At 41.7% G+C, this 23,113-nt stretch overlaps 1 long non-coding RNA gene across 2 annotated transcripts in view; it reads left to right on the forward strand.

The window, feature by feature from the left end:
- The window catches only part of LOC137186110 (uncharacterized), a 93,126-nt gene extending 74,021 nt beyond the window's left edge, over window positions 1-19,105 (forward strand). Inside the window, exons 5-6 of one of the 2 annotated variants that reach the window (XR_010928966.1) lie at window positions 14,920-15,046; window positions 15,140-16,516. This is a non-coding gene — a long non-coding RNA (uncharacterized lncRNA). Of the gene's footprint in view, window positions 1-14,919; window positions 15,047-15,139; window positions 16,517-18,294 lie in introns of those variants that run through there. The other variant, XR_010928967.1, reaches the window with a different exon arrangement.
- The last annotated feature ends 4,008 nt before the right edge of the window (window positions 19,106-23,113 follow it).

A 23,113-nucleotide genomic window follows, 5' to 3' on the forward strand; every position in this document is an offset into this window, starting at 1 on the left:
TCACTATTGCGAGTGAACAACACTGATCTGTCTTTGAAGCAGGTGTTTCTTGGGGGAGAAGTTTAAATTTAATTCTATCAGAGGAGGGGCGGAGGTTTTTCTCACTCTGGTAAAGGTTAATGTCTCCGTAGTACCACTGCTGCTGTTGGTGGTGCTATCAAAGATGTGTATCTGGTTGCTGCACGCACCTTCACTCGCTGCTATTCTTTGTGAATTCCCTGTAAAACAGCCCTCACTCACCTGATGATTAACAAGATTTAAAATTATAGAAGCCACATGGGGCCTCATTACCATAGTAAATACTTATCCCACTGTTCCATTTTTTCCCAATTTTCCATTTTTCTATGGCATGTGAGAAGAGGGGGTGGTAGGGAGAGGGTTAAGGAAGTACGCAAGACAATGTAAAAGGAGGGGAGTTTAGGGTGTTTTGGGAATGTACACCCATCTTTCTCCTCCCCTCTCCCCTAAGGTTGGTTCCCAAGATGTGGGCTTTCCCTCTTCTGTGGGTTCCTATGTAGGACTTACAATGGCCCCTTGGCTCCCTCCTTCCTAGATCCCTTTCTCTGGGCTTACTCTCAAGTTTTTCAGTAACTGAAATTACAGTCATCATGCACAACCACTAATGAGAAACTATGGAGGCAACAGAGGAAGCCGTACAGGAAGGGAGGAATAGTAGAGAAAGAGAGAGTGAGAGACTCTAAGCTAATCATAAATCCTCTTTGAATCAGAAGCAAATAGTGAAGTATAATTCAGTAGTTTAAAAGTCTTATTTCAGTCAAATAAGTCTTACGTCTACAGTTCTTAAGTTTGCATGTTTTATTTAAATTTTGCAAAGCAATAGAGGGTAAGTTGAAGGTAACTTTTTAAAAACTATCAACATTCATATATGGTTTGAATGAGGGAAAAGACCCCGTTTTACCCTGTAGTTGTGCAGACTTCTGATTTTATGTCACAGTCCTGTAAGTGTAACAGCACAAAGGGGAACAGCTTGAACAAGCTGATATGAAAAAGTCTACGAACAGCTGGGTAAAACAATAGAATTTTAACGACATGTGATGCATAGTCTCCTGACTTCGTCTGTGATTTCACAAGATGCCAGTTCTCCATTTTTCAAAGGGAATACTGAAAATGGTTATATCAGGATAAATCAAGACAAAGCTACGACATGACTCCTGTATCCAGTATGCCACTTTCATAGACATGCTTCATGTTTTGATCTCCACTTGTATCTTTGTCAAAAAAAAAAGAAAAGATTAAAAAAAAACTAAGGGATATGTTTTATTATAGTGTTGCTGATAGGTTCGACAGACAACCCTCATTAGACCAATCATTTGAGTTGCAGGTCACATGAGAATAAGTCTTTTTTTTTTCTTTCTCTTTTTCTAGTGGGGTTGTCATATTGCCTTTAGAAAGCATTGTCTTTTTCCTTTGGTCATTTGTTATATATATTTTGCCATGTTTTAGACTAACTAAAGAAATTTCAAAAATAATACCAGGTGACAGTAATAGAATAAAATGACACCTGGAACATCATGTTTCTTACACTTTTTCAATAATACTCTTTATAAGGCTATAGCTAAGGCTCGTGTGTGTGTGTGTGTGTGTGTGTGTGTGTGTGTGTGTGAATTTCTGTGACACACAAACACAGTCATCAGTGTTACCTTCAAAGGACATATATCTGCACTCATGTCAGTCAAGAGTACAGTAAAGATATACATGCATACCACATTTAAAAGATGGTTCACTTTGCCTATTGATTGTTAGGGTTACACGGGCATTACAAGTAGTCTTATCATGTCAAATTTTAATAAAACAACCTGCCTTTTACACATACTGTACATGTCAAATCTTTTTGTCACCATCTTCACCCTAATGTACTCTTGTTGAAGAATGTGATAAACCATATAATATTTGGTCTCCCTCACTGTTAGTAGCGCAATGCAAGCACTCTATCTCTTTTGGGGATAGAAAGCCTAAGGCTGCATCCTGTTTTGGCAGCTGTAAAGATAGAAGTGCCTCTTCTCCACTCTTCTGGCACTTTGCCTTCTGGGGGAAGAAGCTAGGGGACAGGTGGGGATGGACTGGCCCATGCCAGCTGACCTGTCAGCTTTAGACCCTGTGTGTTTGAATAAAAGGAGGGAGGTGAAGGGGGGTTTGGTGAGGGAATGATGGGGCCTGGTAGGGTATGCATGCAACGTCTGTTGTACGTGTGTGTGTGTGTGTGTGTGTTTGAGAGAGAGAGAGAGAGAGAGAGGAAAAGAGATGGAGGAGCAGGGGATGACAAGAGAGGGAGACAGAACAGGACGGTACTGCCGATGGAGATGGGATATGACAGTTCTCCCTGGGATTGTGTGATTAATTGGGATCAGGTCGCCTCTTCAATGTCTGGACAGTAATGCTATGCAGTCTCATATGGCTATTTACATACAGTGGGCTCCCTGGGCTTCACACGCACACGCGCGCACACACACACGTGAGCTGGGGAAACAAAACACACACTCCTCTGTGTGGAATACTGTCATTATTTTTAGCTCAGATACTAGTCCAAGTTGTTGTAGTAGCAGCAGTGGAGCTTGTTGGTTTCCATGTTGTATTCAGATACAACTTTTTTTCTTGTTTTTCTTTTTCATATTTTCCTTGTGCTGGAACAAATATATGTACTTGACAAGAGCTCCTACTAAGAAAGTGGTTGTCGGTGCTGAAGTTCCTATGTTACCTTTTGCAAACTCTGTCTCAAAGCACCAGCCCTTCTTTCAGAACAGGGGATAAGATAGGAACCAAATGGAAAGCGCAGATACTAAGAAGACACATGGCACTGAATAATTTATGGCCCAGCAAAATAGAGACAGCCACTTGAAGTCCTGAGTAAGTAGGAGATATAGACAGTGGTGACATATCAAGCCACAATAAAGACACAGGGAACAGTGGAGAAGGCAGGGGGAAAACGTTCTGTGAATTTCTTGAGTTAAGAGTTTGTTTTGGTTTCCCTGCACTAGCTGCCTCTCTGTTTGAAAGTTGCATTGCTCTGCCTTGTTTACCAAGTCCTCTTGCTGCTCGCTCTGTCACACCGGGGATAGTACCCAGGTGAGCGCTGCTACACAAGGAAGAGAGAAGCCAGTGGCCCTTTGATTCCGGGCCGCTGGTTCCCTCAGATTAGCTATTCTCTCTGTACCCAGACGAATCCACTGGCATAGCAGCCAGTGTAACGGAGGAAGACACTTCCATCCCAATCGGGTGGCAGTGGGATGATGACTGGCTGGCTGGCTGGCTGACTTGCAGTCTTGCTGGCTGACGGGCTGCCAGGTTGGGTGCTGGCTGCTCGCAAGCTAGGTGGGTATGACATTTAAGACTTGGCCCCTGGTGGGCACTGAGACAGACACCCCAGACGGCCGTTGGAGCTTCCAGGCCCCTGCAGTCTCTCCCCATTATACCTCAGCAGCACTGATGATGGCAGGTCACGGTGGAGAAGCTGTCCTCATGCCGCCCGTCACATCCCCGCCACTTTCATCCCTGTGCTCACTTCAAAAGTGACATCTGTCATCACTAAGAAGCTCGGAAGCGCCGTGTTCCTGCGATGTGCTCCTTTGATGGTGATTTGGCCCCAGGCGTTTGTCATACATAACTTAGGTGGAGAACAATGTGAAATCAGACTTGGATTTTAAAAGAGAAAAAGAGTCTAAGTACACTACAGGCGGGTAAAATCAAAATTGCTCTAACCACTGGAGGGAGCGAATCAAAGTGCTGCGTGAGCCGGTAGAAGAATTATTCGTTGCTCATATCACAGTCTTGTCAGTTTTCCTCTTGTTCGCCTCGTTACTGTGTCCCCATCTGTGGAATATAGCAGCTGCCAATGGCAAGCGATCAGCTTAGCCTGGTGACATAACTATGTGCCATTCGGAGAACTTTCTGATTGTAGGCTTTTGGTCTGAACCCACAGCATACTTGAAGCGCACGACTGCAACCAACAACACTATTATCAACAACAACAATGCAGCTTGTCAACAGGGTTCATGAGGTACAGGCTGTAGTCAGACATACCGCAACTTTAGTGTAAAGTGTATCCGTCTGGGTTAAGTGCAAGTGTGTGTTGCATGCCTGTGGAATGTGGATTTTAGTGTATGTGTGAGAGAGAAAGAATGGTTGGGTGTGTTTAAGTCAACGTTTGTGAGTAGCTGTGCAAATGTGCATTGCAGCAGTGTAGCTGTGTTCATGGGTGTGCAGCACAAAGAGTTAGAAGTGTGTACATGTGGCTATTTGTAAAGCTGAGATATGATGACCCTGACAATACTTTTCACCAGGGCTGTCAAAAACACGCCTCTCTTAACTGACCTTGTTTTGGCGTCTGTGATACTTGACCCCCCATCTTCAGCAATGTCCAGATCCACTTCTGTGCTCTTCATATCTGTCTATGTAACCTTTAGACCTAACTTCTCTCACTGTCTTTCTCAACCTCTATCTCTCATTATACTTCTCTTGTCTTTTGTCTCTGTCTTTCTCTTTCTCGTTGTCTTTCCCTCCTTCGTTCCCCCCTCACTCTGGGGTTAACCCAGAGTTCAGCCATCCCTCTTTCTCACCTCTCTGTGACTGACAGGCCTATCTTCCAGATGGCTGCCAGATTGCCAAGCTTCTTGTCAGTTCATATTAAGCTTTGTTTGATTAATGCATAATTTAAATGCCTGTTAAGTTCTCTTCCACAAATATATATGTATCCAATTAGCGCTGTTAGGCTGTTTCATCACCAACTAACTATTTAGGGTTTTTTTTCTTTTTTTTTTTTCTGCATTATTTTTTTTTATGCATAGCTTCAGTTAGGGTAAAACCCTGATGCTCTACCTTTCTCATCTCTACATAATCTGTCAGTGAAATTGACATGAAACAGGATAATTAAACTTGTTTACCTCTCAATTTCAGATACACACATGCATATTTGGAGGAGACTAAACATTGTCTGCGCGCGCGTGTGTGTGTGTATGTATGTATTTATGTGTTGCTTCGTGTGAGTGTGTGCCAAGCCACACATTTGAACAAAACATAATTTGAGCAAAACAAGAGGCAGACCTGGAGCTTGCTCACACAGTTTTGTTTGATTTTTCTTGAGTGAATGAGCCTTTGAGGCTAGGATATTCTTAATACAGCTCAACAAACAGATAGGACATTGTACAAAAAGTGTGTTATGTCTTCTGCCAACCAAAATAGAGCTAGTATTTTGTTAGCAACAGGTGGGTGTAGGTAACCTCTCTGAAATCACACAAACTCCTTTTTCGTATTTTGCTTGTCTTTCCACTTTGATTCAGCATTCTTAAACCAGCTGACACTTGATCACAAAGAAAAAAAAAAGTTTTATTCAGGTTAGGCAGCAGATATTTGTTCCATTTGTAGTTTTTAATTGGAGAGATATTACCGATGTCAAACCACAACTTTAACCAGATCCACTGCTAAAATTTTGTGTAACCAGTACAAGACAGAAATCACCAAACCAAACTGTTCAGTTATGATTAATTATTCTACACAGTTGTAATGCAGTGTTAAAAATGCCACTTCAAAAATAAGTTAAAAAAAAAACTATGAATACAAGGTGCTTGTAATAAGGAAAAAAATCTGTCAATGGAATAAGTAAACATTCGCTTGTTGAGCTTTCTTGAAATAAGATGTAATACTTAGGCCTTTCAAGATAAAAGAGATCTTGAAATTAGCTGAGTTAACTCATTTTCAGCTATATTTTAATAGTATTAGGAAGTGTTGTATCATAAGCCTGTAATTCTCAAAAGTAATATATTATCCCTTAAAGGTGGCTTTTGGTTTTTTACCATTCATGTCATCTTCTTAATTTCAAGTGTATTTAACTTATTGGAAGTTCTGTAATAGTGACAATGTTTTAGATTTAAGACCATCACCCACACGAAATAAGATTAGAAAGTGACATATAAGCATTTTAAGATAAAATATGTCTTGAAGTTAGCTGGAAATACTCATATTGATACAATATTGATATTGTTATTAATATTGATACATACAATCAAATATAACTTTACAAAGCAAAAATCTGACAAAAGGTTCAGTACTGAGAAAGTTACAGCTGAAGTTGCTGCTTTTTAATGTCCCCAATGTATTTCCTGTTCAAATATGTCCAAAGCCTTCCAAAACACTGAAAACTTACGTTTTCAAAATCACTAGGCTTAAAGAATATCAAAATGCGTCTGTGTATCTGCTGTAGAAAACTGACTTGCTAAACACGCTGTATTTGAATTTGTGGGAATGTATTCAGATTTGTTGGGCTAGCTACGGCTAGGCTAGTCTTGCTAGATCTTGTTAGGTCTATAAAACCTGCTACTAACCATGGAATGCATCCATTTTTTACTATAACAATGAGAGTTACACACATCTTACAAGTGAAAATCTTGTTTCCAAAAACAAATATTTTGGTTGTCTTTGAAGGCTTAGAACATATAACACAAACTCACTCAGGACAGACTCACATTTCTCTGTTCCTCTGTTTAGCATCATCAGGTTAGGCTAACCAATTGTTGCTAGCTTCGGGGCTAACCTCTTTCACTTTTCCAGGAGTTGGGGAAACAACAGACATGACTTTTCTCTGTCTTGACAAGCTGCAGTATTTATTAACTTACACACTGTAGCCTGCACTGTACATTTACTGCCAGACTGACAACAAACATTTTCCTCTGCTCCACTCGCATTCACTGTCACATTTCTGTCGCGCACACTTGCTCAAACACACACTTGCTAAGCACACACATTATGTTCTGACCTATTCCTTAAAGCAGCTACGCTACCAAGAGTTTCCCAGGCAACGACACAGAGGTTGCCTCATGTTTTGGAACAGTGCTGCACAAAGGCTCCCAAATGCCAATGATTTCTGGATGAATGGATATTTGGTGTTATTTTTGGCATTATAAAAAAAAGATTTTTTTGGCCCGGCGGGGGTTCTTGTTGGCCTGGTGGCCTGCCAAGCCTGTACAATTATAGGGGAAACACTGTATTACTGTAACAGTTTAGTTGTGTTGCAGTGGAAACTACTACTGAAATAGTTTAGTTGTGCTGCAGTGGAAACTATTACTTAAACAGTTTAGTTGCTACAGTGGAAAAAGAAAACAACTTTTCTGTTTCTTGCAAGGAATCAGGACACCTTCTGGCAGCTGTTTTATGCTGATTTATGGTTTAACTGTATATAAAGTAGTTGAAACTAGCTCCACCTCCAGCAGCTACAACAGTAACATGCTGCTTACACACTGATGCTTCAGTATTAATGATCTAATGACATCATATATAATAATATATCAGTCAGAGGGACCAAACCATTACTTTACTTTCATACTTTTTAACTACATTTTTCTTTCTCAGAACTGGTTCTTATGACGTGCTGTCTGACCTCGTCAGAAATCAAATGTGTTGGGGACCAACTCCAGTTCTATGCCAGTGCCTTTGGTCAGGAGCACTGACAGGAGAATTAACCTAACCTACATGTTTTTGATGGTGGGAGGAAACTGGAACATCCGGAGGAAACCCATGCAAACATGGGGAAAACATGTAAACTCCACACAGAAAGGCCCCGCCCCAGCCGGGAATTGAACCCAGGACCTTCTTGCTTGAGGCAACAGTGCTAGCCACTGAGCCACCGTGCTAAACTATTTTGACAGTTATTTTATGGGTCACGGAGCATACTGGACCATACATCCTGTTTCGAACGGTCCGGGACAAATACACGTTACACCCCTACTTGAATCAAATTAATCTGGGTCACTTGGCTGACCAAGACTGCGCCTCTTTGAATGTCTCACATCTTGAGTGGTCTTCTGGGGGGATTGGACAATGGAGCTCTGTGAGCGTCAACAGCAGCAGCAGAGTCATGGCACAAAGTAGTGGACGTCTGTCCTCCCTCCTGCTCTCTGCTGTAAACACACATAGCTGTTAGCGAGCAGCTGCTCTTATGTCTTCCTGGGTCTCGTGCTTGTTTTCGGCAGAAAGTCTCCTGCTCTCTGCCTGCTCAGCCTGCTTTCGGTGTGTCTCTCTCCGGATGGCAAGTGGGTTGCTCGGGTTCTGGTTCTAAGTGGCGGTCATCCACTGCTTACCCCCACATTTAAAAGTTATGAACTCATTTTCAGTAGCTTAGCTGGCTGTAATGTGTTGCTTGCTGCAGTTGGTCGAAACCTGGGAGGAACCAGGATGATTTGGCGTTGTTTCATATGCTACATTTTTGTGGCATTGACTGAAAAAAACTATTGAGTTACATTAACTTTATGCACAGTCACAGCTCTGACTTTAGTGTGATGTCTGGCATTGATGGCTGTCCAAGTGAGTACAGAGTGTATAACTCCTATTACTGTCACATAAAGTGTATGTGCATCATCTTCTCTAAGTGGAAGGGGGCCGAGGAGTTAAACTTGTTACTTAAGACCATTAACCAATTCTGTGTTCTTCTACACATCCAAAAGGTCACATACAGTCCAGGTTCATACAGTGAAATTGTTTGGAGTAAAGCAGCCGTCCTCCTGATAAATCCTGAGCTCCATCAGAGCTGTCTAAAAAAAATTATTTCAGAAACTACAACTTGAAACTCTCCAGAAAAAGAATTAGTCTGTTCTATCAAGTTGATAAGTGCAGTTTTTAGTAGTCAGGCTGCTGGAGACCATTCTAACTGACATATGTCAACCGGCCCCGTGAGCCGCGTGTCTCACACCTGGTTCTTTTCTCTCCACTATCTTGATGCGCAGGGTCTATTTTTGCCAATTGTCTCGCATACGACAGAAAGAAGAAAAAATTTCAACAACACAAATGGGCTTACAGCTTGGAAGCTGCAGCACTTCCAGCACCCTGCAGCGCCCCCCTTAGTCCCACAGCTATGGGTGAACCCGCATAAGACTGACTGTGAAAAAGTGTTGTACCACCAGGGAGTAAGCGGCCGGGCTGACTTCGTTGTGGGCTGATGAGTCTGGTGGACTCAGTCGATGGAGGCGGTGGAGTCTCTTCTTCCTCGACCTTTTTGTTGAGGAATCATTGTAGCTTTGTGCGTTAACGTTACATCACCTGAAAAGCCAGCTAGTTGGATGAAGGCAGCTCAGGAAGGTCTGCATGTCAGAACCAGAGCAACTAATTACATTCTGGAGACTTGCTACAATTTATTTCAACAGTTCTGCTTTAATCAGAGGACACATGTCAAGTCAACAATAAATCAAGTTTATATTTATTCATTTCCTTTTATATATTTTTTATATTTATTGTTACAAAATGTATTTTGATCAAACTTGGCTGGGTGTGCCAGTGAGTAATGACGGTGGGCTAGTGCCGCCCAGGTTCATTATTGGCTACGCGCCTGGTTAGTCCCATGAAAAATCACATATCAATTAAAACTTCACTCTCTGTTAATGACTCCCTCAGGATCATTTGTGCACACCAATCCTTTCCCTGTACCTCTTTTCAAAAAACAGGGTAAACAGGCACAGTGACTTAAGCCTGGAGCTCAGCATTTTTAATTACGATACATGTTAGGATGTGGCTGTGAAAAGCAACACGATGTGATGAAGATTGTTGAGGTTAAATTTTAGCATGTAAAAGAGTGTTATTTTAAAAATCCTAATTTATTGTATCTGTGGATCATTACCGGGATCCACAAGTACGTTGCAATATGAAGATCAGATAATTGTTTTGTTCCCAGATTGTCAGCAATTATTTGGCACGTAAAACAGTAAAATCTAGCTGAATTAAACTTTAAGATATTTCAGAAATTAAAATAAAAATGCATTGTGTGTAATACTAGAGCACATTCTAAATACTACTTGTATTATTTCTGACTATATGATGGTACTTAACTGCAGATGGTTATATGGATCATTATGACAAAATTATGGACCATCACGCATGGATAACATGGGGACCATAGGATCTTCAACATGTCCAGACAAGTGAATTCAACTTAAAAGAGTCATTATCTGTTTGGCAGCATATTTGAGCTGCTGTGCAGTATATTCATATATTGTCTATTCCAATTTGTATGTCAAAAACAACAGTAGATTTCCTCTGAGGAAAACTCCCCTCACAATTTCCAAACTGTCATGGCGTCATGATGGGGAGAGCCATGTGTTTAAAGGCCCTCTAACACACCTGACTATAATGTATGATTATGTATTCTTTCTCATCCCACCCTGAATCCAAATGTGCCGCAGGTGTGCCAGGCACGCCAGGGCACGAAATTACCAAAAGTGTGTTGGCACAGCCATCAACACACCGGGCATGGCGCACTTGACTGTGATCTGCACCACGTTTCAGTGTTCATGAAAATAGAGCCCAAAGTATTTGATCACTCATCTGACCATTACATATTTATGTAATGTGGCCTCTACAGAAAACAACTGTAGCCTATGGTTCAATCATTGGTTGTATTTGAACTGCAGCAACTTAACAAAGCTAATTCCTGTCTGTTGTTTGAGTATGAGTGTGCTCTTGTGTCTCTGTATTTACAGTTTCTGTGTGTGTTTTTGCTTATCACTGAGGTTTGTGTTAGAGTTTTGTAGTTTTGTACAATAAGCCTCGCCGTGTTTTGTGCTTGATGCTCTCCTGACTCACACCCACCATCGTGTTATTCATTTGTTTTAATGCATTCAATCGAGGTGTAACAGAAGCTAGAGATACAGGGCTGACACTATCAGAGCTGTACACACAGAACACTTCCACACATCAGAGAGACAGATAGATACTTCTGTCTAGTCGCATGTCTGCCTGTTGGCCCATCTTTTTATCTGGCTGTCAATCCATGTGACATGACTTTTTTTTCCACCAAAATAATTGCATTTATGTACTGCAGTTTCTTTTTACTTATTGGCCAACGTACACCGATATGGTATATCTGAAATATCTTATTATTGGCTGATGTATCGACGTGGCTCTACTCTGCATCAGCAATTAAAGTTGAGTGATCCTCAACCTGAAACTACTAATCAGCCAGCTGTGAAAGACTGCAGCAGCAGCACTGGGTGATTCAGATTATGCAGAAATATTTGTGGATGAATAAAAACAATTTAAAAAAAAAAAAAAGTGAGCAATGCATTGACAGAGTGGGTAGGTGAGTATCCAGGTGACGGTAACAAAGTGATGGTGAGGGGACCAAAGCTTGGCCAACCTAGACACAATGCCCCTGGGCTTGACAGCACACTGGTGTCTAGTCAGAGCAGGACAGCCTGCAGGTAGTAAGGGGGAACAAAACAGTTCCTGAACCATCGCACAGACACATCTACACTGACACTCTTTTTTCTCTCTTTTAGACACACTCATACAATACAGTATATTCCTAACATACTGTCCCCTCTCATACACGGGTGCTCATGCGAGTTGGATGCATGGTTGTCTTAAGCCCTATGTGTCTGTTAAATGATGGTTATCCATACTGTAACCATCCACACAGTCATTTAAATGGGATAGAATATCTCCTCAATCAATCTTTGAATGTACAGACATGTGAGTATTGTTGTCACAACATTTTACAGCTACTAATAATAATAATTGGCTGTTTCTTGACTTTTTTGATTTTTCATTTGTCCACTTAATGTCAGTACAGGCCAATATTATTGGCCTTGAGTAGAAGAGTTCAAAGACTTTAAGTAGTGCCTCAATTGTTATAAAGAAATCAAAAACAGTAATGTTTACCAAGGGTTTTGCACAGTACTGGTTTTAAGGACATTTTAGGGGCCTTTTAACAGGAAGTAAAAGAAGCTGAAATCTTTAATGACACAGCAGCTCTCGGTCCATAAATAATACTGACATGGCCAACTCAGATGGGATTAAATTCACAACGCAGTGGTAAAAGTTACACTACACACCACATCTCTTTGTAAAACCTTTCGGTCTGAATAGGGCTTTAGTTGATCTGGTACTCAATTGTAACTCTACTTGCTACCCCAGTATAATCACCATGAATCAAGACTGCAAGTCATGCCAAAACTAATTTTGTGTGTTATATAATTATATAATGACAGACCTATAATACCCTATCAGTTTTCTGCAGCTGAAAAATAAACACAGTTATGCTACATGTGGTGGCTGAATGTAAATGTCACATTCCCAAGTACTAGCTCATCAAGTTCAGCGCCGGTACATGAGGGAGGCGGGGGCCCACTTCAACCATCCTGCCAAGCGCTGATGAAAGCAACGCCTCGATGGCACAGGCTGCAACTTTCATTTGTTTAGCAAGAGCACTGACAGATCTATCAGTCATAAATATCCTGGAGAGAGTGATGGAGGAAGGAGGAAAGGGGAAGAAATGAGGGAATAACAGAGAGGGGGGAGAGTGGGACCTTCAGACATTTATAGTTTTGTGCTTTGAGTGTGTGTGTGTGTGTGTGTGTGTGTGTGTGTGTTTTCCTCTTCATTAAAAAAAGCACTGCTGCTTGTCAGTGCCTGAATCCGTCACTGCATCCTCCGGTAGCTGTCATTGAGATGTGGCCTTAAGAATGTGTTGCACATCCATCCTCTCTCGTCACAATTGTCATATATGATGTGTTTGTACACATGCAGCATATACACACATACATGTGAGACAACCCCCCCTCCTTACACACACACACACACGCAGAGCAGAGTGCTACGGTCTCACTTGTACACACATAGAGCAACATATAAATCAGTGATAGAAACACAAAAACATTATTTTTTGCTAATCATCAACACCGTGTTTAATCCACTCAGAGCTTTAGTCTTGCATTATGTGGACAGAGCCATGCCTGCAGTTGAGCACAAGTAGCATTGTTGTAGGTGTATCATAGCCCTCTTAGCTGTGGACAAGTTTACACTGATTGTTTCATGTATCTAGGCCTGGGCTCCTGACGCCTGCAACGCTTTTGAACCTGGCCTTTTGTGTCCTCCAACAGAGCTTTTGTTCTAGATGAAACAGACTATGTATGGTCAGCACTGAGCTCCTGTACAACCAAGTGTCCGCTCCACCACATGCACATGTGCACACACGCATTTGTGGAGATGAAGGCAGCCAAACACAAACATCCCATGTATAGGCAAGTTGGCATGCAGACCCGTAGTCATGTAGAACATGTAAACCCACATATTTATGGAGTGTGTGCGTATGTGAGTGTGTGTGTGGGTGGACAGGGGCATCTGTTTTTTCTCAGCAGTACAACATCCTACAAGAGCAATCTCAATTACAAGAAAGATTTCAGCATTAAAGTTTCATCTTACTGTAACACTGTGGCCTCCTCCCGGCACATCAGAGCACTGCTGTTTTCTTTTTAACAACACCACCATGTTTGCTGTCTCTGAAGGATTAAGTTTACTTTTACTTAAAAAGAAATTTAAAGTAGGGAGGAACTTGCTGAATATATACCATATGCAGTAGTCCACACAAACAACCAGGCTTATATGTAATGTTATTACTGAAATCCTCTGTTTGCAGTGATAGACAAAGAAAGCTACATTCCAATTTACATTTTGTGTATTTTACTAAGTCTCTCATCCAGAGCGACTTAAAATGAGTGCAACGGTAGACTGAGTTTTAATCTGTGTATGCAAACAATAGTAAAGTGTGTAAGGGTCAAAAACACAGCACCCAGACATCAGATTTGCGAGACAATAAAGTAAAGCCTTATAAGTTTTCAGAGGAAAACAAGATTCATATGAAAAATATCTGATTGCAATGATAAAGTGTAATTCTTTTGAAAGTAGTTGAAGAGTCTCCTGACATCCTTATGACATTGACATTAGTGCAGGCTTTTCTTGAAGAGTCTAAAAAGCTTAGTGTGTCATGAGCATACACACACACACACACACACACACACACACACACACATATATATATATATATATATATATATATATGTGTGTGTGTGTATATATATATATATTATATGCAGATTATATAGATGTTTGTATTTCGAAATACATAAGTCTGGTGACTAATACTGTAGTCTGTGTCTCATATTTTGTGAAATAATAAAATAGAATTCTGTATAAATAACTATCTGAGTGCATATTCACAAAAGGAAAATTTTACTGCCATGTTTCTGAAACATTTAATTCACCTGTTTTTAATATATCGAATCAGGAAATCATGGAAACAGAATCAAAGCCCTCTGAAACGTTAGACACAGTTTGAAAATAAGCGTGTATGTTGGCCTAAAAATCTGTTTCTTAAAAGCTTCATGCGCAACACTGACAGTGCAGGGCTTTGGTTGTTTTCTTTTTCAGATTTGCCAGAATCTTGGTCGCGCTTGTTCTGATGGTAATGCAACAAAAGCTCGTACCAGAAGTCTTTGTGTTTGGATGTGTTCGAAATAAAGCGGAAAAAAAGGGGGACAGCAATATTCTCTCCTCAAATACGAGGGGTGGTGCATGAAAAAGTAAATGAGCATCCTAATATCGGGGCCTCTTAATTTTTCAGCAGACGTGATGAAGTGAGTTTCGACTGATGTTTCCTGAAAGTGGCAACACGTGTCCCTCTTACCCGGCTGGTGCAGTCCTCTCGTCTACAGATGTGTCGCTTGATGTACCCATCGAATGGCACACTGCCACTTAATAAAATATCACTACTGCTTTGACAGGGAAGCCTTAATTGAGTCCCTTGTCAGTTTTATCAAACTGTGTGTTATCGTCGTTTGAAACTTTTTTCCTCTCTTTCCCCCTCAGTCTCTTATGGAATATGCTAGCAGTTGAATCTTCTGTAACCAAGAGAGACGGGGGGCAGGGTTTAGGAAAAGAAAAAAAAAAAGTGAAAGAGAACAACACTGAGATCGGAAGAGAAATACAGAACAAGAGTCAAAGTGAGAGAAGGAGAACCAGAAAGAGAGAGAGAGACGGAGAAATAGCCAAGAGAGACAGTACTGAGAAAGAGCCTTCAGAGGCTATCTTGTCATTGGATTCATAATTCAGGTTCATGATTTTAATTTCCCTCTGTTCTTATCAAAGGCCGGTGGAGCAGCAAGGGGAAGGCTGATAGTTAGCTGGATAACTGCATACTGTATGAGATGAGCTGCAGTGCTCCGTCACAATGCCTGGACGACATAATGGATGGAAATATGCCGGAAAGAACAGGGTATCTAGTCACTCGCAGTTCAACCAGCAAAAGCCCACAAGCATGCATTGTTTACAAAAACCCTTTTTTGACATTGTTTCCCTTTTTCCTCAGAAGCCGTTAGCAATCCCTCGCCGCCCAAAGTAAATTCAATCACACTCACAGAGAAAGACAATATGCTTGTGTAAAGCCCCACGAATATACGGCAGATGAATAATGAATTTTGTCTGTGTTTGGATGAAGTGTTTTGATTTGCTAACATTCTCTTGTATGTCTATAATAAAAATCCTGTTCTATCAAAGTGTATGTGTTTACTGCAATGTCGGTACGCTGTCACAATCTGAAACAGCCACTAGGCCAATGTTTCACGCTGGTAGGCAGCTTTTGAATGTGTATAAGAGTTTGGTTATGGCAGTTTAAGGGTCCATAAAGACTTCAAACAGGTACAAAGTAAATACGTTCACTGTACACCACCATCATTGTGTTGTGTGTGTATTGTTCAAACTAGAGGGCACTGCAGCAGCCCCCACTGAGATGCGTGCTCCCACCATTCCCCTTACCTTGAAGGCGCAACTCCGGTCTGTACACTTGCACAAACGTGCACACGCACTATCGAAGATGTTTTGATGTCAGTTTCTTCTTCTATTTTTCCTTTTTCCCTCATCCCAATATATCTCACTCTGATATTCTCCCTCTCCTCTCCCCTTGTCTTTCTTTTGTCTCCTCCTCTCTCTCTCAGCCTCTCCCTTTCTCTCTATCTGTATTTCTTTGGCTTTGGTGGTTACAGGGCTCAGTGATGCCACTGTACTTCTCAGTGAGCCATTTGATCATTAATTTATCACAGTTCCAGCAGTTTGTTTGACAGGTGCAAGTGCTTTCATCTTACTAGTGCTAGGCATTGCCGAATGAACAAGGTAACCCAGACCTATATGTTGAGTAAGCAGGTGAGCTTGGAGTTGAACCAACTAGTGGGTCTGTCCGCAGAATGAGCAAGTGTGCCAGCATGGGCCTACTTGTTAACTGGACAAGTGAGATAGCCTGTAAATAGAGTCAAATTGTGAGGGGGGCGTCCTTCAAGTGCTGGTTCCTCGCTCACTCTCTGTCAGACCCCTTAGAACCCCTAAATGTCTCCAATTCAATACTGGGATTAGGTGCAGACAGGACATAGAGATATACTCCCACTATTGTAGCATCTGTACTTCCTGAAGAGGCCCTACTCAACACTCTAGTGACCCATTACAGCAGTTCTAAGTAGGGCCGCTACAGGCCGAGTTGCTCACTGCTACACCCTGGTCCGAATGAACTTCATCACCAAGTACCTAAAGGCGTGGTTGGTGTTTGGTGTTTAAACCAGCGCAGAATGTCTAGTGGAGGTGCTGTTGTGCCATTTCAAGGTCCCTAAAGATATTCTCGTCTGCTGATGACTAGTTTTTCATAAAACCTCTACCTGTGGGTAGACTTAAAATTAATAGATTGACATTTTGGGAAATATTCTTAATGCTACAAGCTGGAGAAAACACTTTGCTGTGTTCAAACATCACATTACCCACCTAGCAGCACCTCTAAAAGCTCATTAATTAACATGTTATATCTATGAGGTTGCCAGAGCATAGACGCCAGGTCGCTCTGTGCTTTAAGGTGTTATTATATGAAGAATAAAATCTGCATCTTTGCAGTATTAGTTTAAGGCTGAGGCTAATTTTAAAGTATGATAGAAAGCCATTGCTTCATTGTTGAATGGCTGGTTGTTGTTAAAGTTGGTGAATGCGTGGAGAATGTCAGCATGTCGTCTCTGAATGGACCAACACACCTCTTTTTGGCAGGATTTGGATAATACACCCCCTTGACCCTTCATCGTGTCTTTCTGTCCTCCTACTCTCACTCTCACTCCAGCTGCAGATCATTAAAAATAACCCCTCTCCTCTCCAATATTCAGTATTTCCTCTGCTTTCTTAACTCACCACCAGCTCTATTATTAAAGCATTCTTTTCATTCAGATGCTTTGAATAACATTGTTTATCTATTATTTATGTAAGTATGGTGCGTACTGGATGCTCTGAAAAACCTGGAAGCTTAAGGCCTCAGAGGAGACCAATGTTGGCTCTCCCTTAAGAGCCGTTCACACCTTTCTTCTTCATCCGGTCCTCGAGCTTCAAATCTGTTTGAATTCCTTTCATGCAAAGATTTATCTGCTGGTCAAGAGTGGACCTCATTGCCAGAGCAGTTTGCAGTACACTACAGTGTGGGAACGGTTACTGTATAAGAAACCCATACATTTTCCCTCTTTTATTCTTCCTAGTAATTCTCTCGTTCTCCTATGTTTTCTCTCCAACCTCTTTTCCCTGCATCCCCAGAATCAAGGCCTGTTGGGGCATTTTTAAGACAGAGGCTTCCTGAACTATTTTGGTATCAAAGCTTTGAGGCAGCAAGAGGCATGCTCTCTGAAGTTGACATGTAAGGAGAGGAGGGCCTTCCTCTCTCACTGGTTTGTTGGGGGCAGTGGGAGGGGGGGGGGGAGTGGGGGCACTCAGTAGCCCTGCCAGGAGCGATCCCTACTGGGGATATGAGCCTCAACCGCTGCCCTTCAAGCCCAGACCTTCCCCAGCCACTAGGGAAGCGTACGTTTCATATGTTTGGTGCCCGGTTGACTATGTATGATGTTGGGGTTGGTGCGGGTCTTGGTACAAGCATGCATTTGTGTGTTTGTGTGTTTACATTAAGGATGCAGTACAGTTTTGGTAGTGCTCTTTAGTGTTGTAACACAGTGCAATTGTTTCCCCCTATTTAAAAGTGCTGACAAAAATAAAGCATAATAAAGAAGCTTCATACGTGGGCGGCCCCAAATGGCAGCAAGATGTGAGATGTTATCACTTTTATTTTCTTGGATTTCAAAATCTCAAAACATGCACTGATGTTTTTTAATGTGACTGCGATGAAATACACAGTCTACATTTGTTTTTGTAGAAGACGATGGTTTGGATGTAGTGCTATGAACTCCTAATCAGTAAACAGTTTTGTTTTTGAGTTTAATCTATCACTTCTGTGTGTGAACAAGACAGTAGAGATTAATTTGGGCAAATAGAATGAATTACAGTCTCTCAGATGATTTCATGTGAATTTGGACCCTGTGCAGCTCCATTTTTAGGACGATTAGATGTATTTTTACATAAAAATTTTGCCTGCAGCTTTAATGTGAATTTAACCAGCTCCAGCCCTGCGTGGTAGACTGTTGTCCAGATGACCTCTTCTTTTTTTTTTCTCTGAGGAAGTCCAGCCTACAGAGGATCTGACTGTGAATCTGTCTGACCTGGCTAGTCTCTCTACCAACACACTGCACCCTGATTCATCTGCTGCCAACCCCTTCAAGTTATTCATCTGGAAGAAATATGCATTCATCATTGTATTTTTAATCACACCAAATAGATAGACAAAGAGAATGCCTTAGGGAGAGGGGGAGCAATCTACAATTCCCAGAGCTCAGATGGTATTCCTGCCCTGCATCGCCAAACATTCTCCAAATTGACTCTGAATGAATTTATTTTTAATGTGTGGAAGATGCTCTACCACAGAGAATAGAGACGGTGCGTATGTGAGTTTGTGTTCTTGTCTGTCTGCAGTGTAATAACATGCTCCTGTGTGCCTATGAGCCTGTGTGTTTGTGTGTATGTATCAGTAATGCAATTGCACATTGTATGTGCATTTACCTGCCTTTGTATCAGAATGCTAGTGTCTGTGGTTTTTACTTTATGTTCATGTTTTTTGAGATTACAGAGGAAAACATGAATGCAAGATTAGATGGTTACTTAAACAGAGCACTGAATGTTACTTTATGTATTTATTTATTTTTGCTTAATATTATACATTATGATACTAAACTGTTTTCAAAGTTGTCCTTTTCACAAACCCGACACAAAGCTATTGAAGTCTCCATTGCATAATCCTTGTTTGACCCATCTCCTCCCCAATCAAAGCCTGGTATTGTAGTGGAGCTGTTTGGACTAGCCAACCCTGAACAAATGAGCAAGCTCATCCCTCCATTCTCCATTCCATTGTATTCATTAATAAATTAATTTATCAGCTCGTCTTGGTTCCAGCCTAATTGAGTCCCATTGCAGCCTTCTAAGTAGGACACGTACGGATCCGACAAATGGAATGGTATCCGGCCCTCGGTCCTTTGGGCTATGCCTTGGCCCTGTACCCTGGAACACACTGCTTTGTTAGCTGCTCAGTGTGTGTGTGTGTGTGTGTCTTTGTGTGTGTGTTTGAGTGTGGATAGATCTGATGCCTCTTTCATCTGCTTTGAGCTATCTGTTGATTATCTCAGCGCATTGCGGTCGTAGTGTGTGTTAGCTGGGACAGATTGGAAGGTGGGGGTTGCTCTGGAAAGATAGGAAGAGAGAGAAGAGCAGAGAGAAGAAGGGGGCTTCCTGTTACCCCATCAGAGATGAGCCCCCACAGTGTTGTGCCTCTGCACAGACACATACACAAATGCACAAGTGTGTGCGCACACACCACAAACAGATGTGGGCTCACAGAAAAGGGAGGGTCTTCTATAGCTTAATGCCATTACATTAAATTTTAAATAATGTTATGCAAATCAGAAATGACAGGAGATTATCTCCTTGGGACCTTGAAAGGGATTCGTCAGTTCTTATTCCAATAGCCCTGGAAAATAGCCCAGACGTCCTGAGTGGAGAAATATGGCAGGGCGTGACAGAGCCTGCCGCTGCTGAAAGAGGAGACCGTGAGAAAAGGCCCCAAGTGTTGGCTATTAAAATCAATTTACCCAGGAAGTCAATGAAGAGAAATCCCTTAGTAAAGGCACCTCCCAGGACAGCTCAGGGGTCCTGGAAGAGGAGCACAGGCGAGAATAGAGGATGCGATCACCGCATGCCAAGGTGAAAGTAACACACACGCCAGAGGAAGGAGGAGGAGATAGGGGGAGCCAGGGAGGGTGAGGACTGTCTTTCATGTTTTCCCCTCGTGCCTGTTTTATCTTGACAGCCCTGCCGTATGTGCAAGATAGTTTTAAAGAGCTTGGCCTGACGTGGATGCTTCCTGCCTGCAATGCTGCACACAGTGAAGGAGAAGTTCTTTTGTTGTAAGAGTTGGAAATGGAGGAGAAACAATGTGGTGGTGGTGGAAGGGAGGGATGGAAGTCCTGTGATTTGTTGTCCTTCTACCAAGTGTCAGCATGTACTGACATACTGTATTGCACATCATGTTAGGGGATGTAGGGGGGTCCAGTGCTCATCACATGACTCCTCCATATTCCTCCACCACTGTCAACATCCCTCTCCCTCCCCCTTTCCATTCTCTGCAGGCCAGAAGTGCGGCAGCCATGCTCTCACAACAGCCACTCTCAATATTGTGTCAGGGACAGAGCCATCCATTACTGAGCAAACAAAGTCTTGTCTGTCTCCAGTGCTTTGGGCCAACAATTAAAGACATCACGGCAGCACAGGGGCTCTGGAGGGGGGGTGCAACCAGGCCTTATCAGAGCCATTCCATCAAATATTGATGAACCTAATTGAGGTTTTTAGGCACTGCAAAGCTTCCTGAAGAGTGTATCTGTTTTTATAGCAAAATACAGTCCTGCTCTACCGGAGCAGACAGCGAAAGAGTGCAGTCTTGTGTGTAAATTGCATGTTATGTAGACTAACTGGAGGCAATTGCATGTTATTGAGATGGAAGATGAGGCAGAAACTTGTACCAATGAAATTCTTCTCCCACGGATGGAAAGTATGTCAACAGCAAGTTATTGTAACAGACACATTCTCATGTTATATCTCAAAGAGAAATGTATGAGGAACATTTGAAATTATGATCATGCCATGGTATTTTTATTCTTTTCTTCTTTTTGAATATTCTTCCCTATTCTGTTAGAAAACAGAAATAGCATCTGGGCTCCCTTTTGGTGTATATGTTTTCCCGTCTCTCTCTCTCCCTTTCAGTCGTTTTGAGATAATGCAGGATTACATTTCAATCTTTTTTGCTTGAAATATAAAACTTTACTGCTGCAGTTCTTATCCCTCTCTGTCTCTCAGTGCTGGTCCCTGGTGACACCAGCCTGAGAATGGCAGCTTTAATTTGCAGGAAAACAAGTTGAGAATATTGATTTCAAAAAGTGCTCTCTTCTCCCCTTGGAAAAAAAGAAAAAAAAAACTGCCTGCTATGTGAAAACCTGTAGCCTTCAATTAAGTGGGGCTTGTAGGTGTGTGTGTTTTCATTTGGGCACGGTGTTCACTTGAAATGATACATTAAAGGCTGTGTTTTACTTCAATCAGACTGTGAAAATATACACACAGACCTAAGTGTCTCTTGAAGGGCTCCGATGTTGGCACACACACCCCGCCACCATACAGCACCAGACAGATGGGCGGTATTTATCTTAGAATAAGAACCATGTTCTCCTGCTCCAAGAAGGGAAAACACTGTCTTTCCCACTTCTGAAGACGACACATGTCCTGGAATTCATGTCAGTTGATGTTCACAGGTCTCAAGTCTCACTTCCCCTCCCTAAGACTTTTTGTAAAGCACAATAATCTTGCACAGCCTTTTTTTCCCCATGCACAAAACAGAAATCAGAGCTTTGCTCCTTGGCTCCATCCCCACACTGGACTGTTGAACCACTGCGTTTCTATTTATTTCGACTCACAATAAATCTACAGCGATTCATTTGATCTTATTTGGTGAATAGTCAGTCCCTGTGGTAAGGCTTATCCCCTTTAATGCAAGGCCTATTTGGGGTTCTGATCTGGCGCTTAGGGCCAGGCAGGGACTGACTGGAGCTAGTGGTTGTAACACACCATCCCAGAGGCTTTGGAAGTCATCCCGCTAATACAGACATGACTAAAGCTCCCTATCATCCCCCACAGAATGACACGGCATGGCTCCAAGACTTAACTCTTACAAAGAGCTTAAATATCTTAGATGTGTAATGCATAATGGAGGTGTGTTCTGTAGTTTGGGGTGCGCAGTATTCCCATCGCTATACTAGGCTGTACTACAATAGTATATCGGCTTGTAGATCGCACAGTAGTGTCAACAGTGAGAAGAGAATGTGGATGGCTTGATGATGAGAGGATAAGGCCACAATAATAACAGAAAGATAAAGTGCATTACAAGATATCTTTTTACTTTGAAAGATGCAATTTATCTTCAAAGCAAAGTCCTCCAAGATCACATTTCTTCTCCTTCTCTCTTTCGTTTCTCTTTTTGTCTCCACTATCCATTCATTTGTGTATGTGTGTGTGCCTTGTGTTCCTCTGTGTTTGCATACACTGTGTGTTCAAATTTGCTGAAAAGGGGGTTGGAAGCTCCCCTAGTGGCTCCTCTAGAGAATTACCTTAGAGAGTTATCTGCTCAGCAGCAAACACACTAATGGCAAGAAAAATAGCAAACACATTACTTTTTTGTTTCCATATCAGCAGTCCAAATGCGTGCCTTCTATTTTTGTTTGCTTACATATATATGTAGAGGGAAAGGCTTGTTTGTGAAACATAGTGTAAGCTCAAAAGGTGTGTAGGTATTTAGTGTTTGCAATTCAAGTACAATGTTTTCATCAACTACTACTAAATAAAATAAAAGTGTTAAGGGAAAGAGTTGTTTATTTTCATATACATGATTTTCAACTTGCAAGATGGTAATTTTTGCCTTCTCTACCACTATGTTTCACCCTAATATATTCTGTTTAGCAATGAGAAGAAGTAGGCTGCAGGATAGTGCATTGGGGAGCACCAAATAATAATCTGATCTTCTCTTTTTTAACTAGGATATTAATGTTTTGTTGTGTTAAGACAATTGGTTTAATCCAAACAGTATTTTTGGGACAAACACTTCTTTTTCAGCCCCTCTGCAGGCCAAGCCAAGAAGTATACACCTACAAACATACTTGGTAGTTTATCTTAATTATAGTCATTTGGACTGAGGTGCAAACAGAGTGATCAGTGCTGTTGATCAGGAGACAGTGAAATGGATTTTCACACAGACCTGAGAGTGTGTGTTTCAGATAGTAGATAGCCTCCCACTGAGCTTGTAAGCAGTCCTGCCCTCTGATTAGTGAAATCTAGATGAGATATATTGAAA

The sequence above is a fragment of the Thunnus thynnus genome, chromosome 1 (genome assembly GCF_963924715.1).
Source record: "Thunnus thynnus chromosome 1, fThuThy2.1, whole genome shotgun sequence".
NCBI lineage: Eukaryota > Metazoa > Chordata > Actinopteri > Scombriformes > Scombridae > Thunnus > Thunnus thynnus.